A 1,604-nucleotide genomic window follows, 5' to 3' on the forward strand; every position below is an offset into this window, starting at 1 on the left:
CCCGCGCCCACAACCCTCGCCCCCTACAACGCCCTCCGCCCCCACCGGGCCATCTCGGCCATCCCTTTACAACACGAATCATTATGCAGGGCTAGTGCCGCCGGACGCTGTCGAAAAGTTTGGTCTGCGTCCAGCCTACACACATGGCACAGCGCTGCGCCTGTGCCCCGGGGGCGGACCGCACGTCGCGTTCCGCTACAAGAGCCAGCGCCCCCAGCCGCCCCCAGCCGCCCCCAGCCGCCCCCAGCCGCCCCCAGCCGCCTACCCCGCCAGGCCCCGCGCGGAGTGGAGCGGCAGAGCAGAGCCAAGCGCAGCGGACCCAGCCGAGCGGGTACGCCTCTGGTTTACACCAAGTCGGGCCGCGACGCTCGGAGGCAGCACCAGCGCCACGCCGCCCCGCGAGCTCCACGAGCACGCTCCGCGAGCACCCCGTCAGCAGCCCCCGCCCGCTCCGCCTGCTGCAGTCACGGCCGCCATGCTCCGCCCTGTGTGAGTGCCGTGCCTCCCCGCTGTGGAGCCCAGCGATGCATCCGCGCCAGGGCGCCCTGTTCTGTGCTTCTTCGTCGCTCCGTGACTTTCGTCGAAAATGTTGTTTGCCAGTGCCGGGAAGTAGTGGTGTTCCGTGATCGACTTGCCGGGCTGCCGTAGGCCCGAGGAGGTTCTCTACGCGGCTGGTCCCAGCTGCGCCTCGCGCTGCGCCCCCCCAGTCCCCTCACGTCCGTTCTGCAGGTTACGGGCCCCCAGTCTGCTGCACTCTGCCAACATGGCGGCCGCCGTCGCTTCTGTCGTGTCGTCTGCTCAGGGCGCTGCGCTCCCGTCGTTATGGAGTCCTCTGGGCCGTTTCTATTCCTGCTGTCGAACGTGCGCGCTCGGTGTGTGGTGCGGCGGGCGGGTGGGGTGTGTCGGGGCGGGGGCTGCGCGGGTATGGCGCTGCTGGGGGCGCCCGCCCGCCGCACCACCCCTCTGTCAACCGGGAACAATAACATGACGAACAGCGGCAACACAGATGGAAATTACCGTATTTCAATAACCTCCCGGTCGCCGTAATGGTCTTGCAGTCTCGTTCGGGGGTAGAGCGCGGGTATTTCGCCCTCGACGTCGGGCAGTTTATGGGTGTGTTTTTGAGAAGTCTATACGAAGCGCCGTAGAATGTAGGGCACCGATCTGATCGCGGAGCATAATCCGACGATATCGGCACGCGACACGCAGGAACGGGACATTCGCCCGCGCGCCTGCAGCTCAAGAGCCAACGTTTAGGTTCATTTCATGCGGTTGAACCAATTTGTTCATTTATAAGATAGGGAAGAATGAATATAAATTTTGGCGTGACTTCATTTTTGACATTTTTATCATACTTTGTCATTCAGCTGCGCTCTTCAAATCTGTTCTTTTAAAGCCGTTCTTGTGCCGTTTTTCCCCCTTGCTGCGGCCTGCAAAACAAACCTGCTACTGCCAGGACGCTCCCACTTGACGTCTCTGTCTCTTTTTCTGTGTCGTTCTCTGTCTCTTTCTCTGTCTCTGTCTCTGTCTCTGTCTCTGTCTCTGTCTCTGTCTCTGTCTCTGTCTCTGTCTCTGTCTCTGTCTCTGTCTCTGTCTCTGTCTCT

General features: G+C 62.0%; 1 protein-coding gene across 2 annotated transcripts in view; it reads left to right on the forward strand.

The window, feature by feature from the left end:
* Positions 1–323: 323 nt before the first annotated feature.
* Positions 324–1,604, forward strand: part of LOC113214564 (serine/threonine-protein phosphatase 6 regulatory ankyrin repeat subunit A) — a 24,826-nt gene continuing 23,545 nt past the window's right edge. For both annotated transcript variants that reach the window (XM_026433987.2, XM_026433978.2), the window contains exon 1: positions 324–489. The gene's annotated coding sequence lies outside the window, so the exon portion shown is untranslated. The remainder of the gene's footprint in view (positions 490–1,604) is intronic.

The sequence above is a fragment of the Frankliniella occidentalis genome, unplaced genomic scaffold (genome assembly GCF_000697945.3).
Source record: "Frankliniella occidentalis isolate FOCC.00 unplaced genomic scaffold, Focc_3.1 Scaffold19, whole genome shotgun sequence".
NCBI lineage: Eukaryota > Metazoa > Arthropoda > Insecta > Thysanoptera > Thripidae > Frankliniella > Frankliniella occidentalis.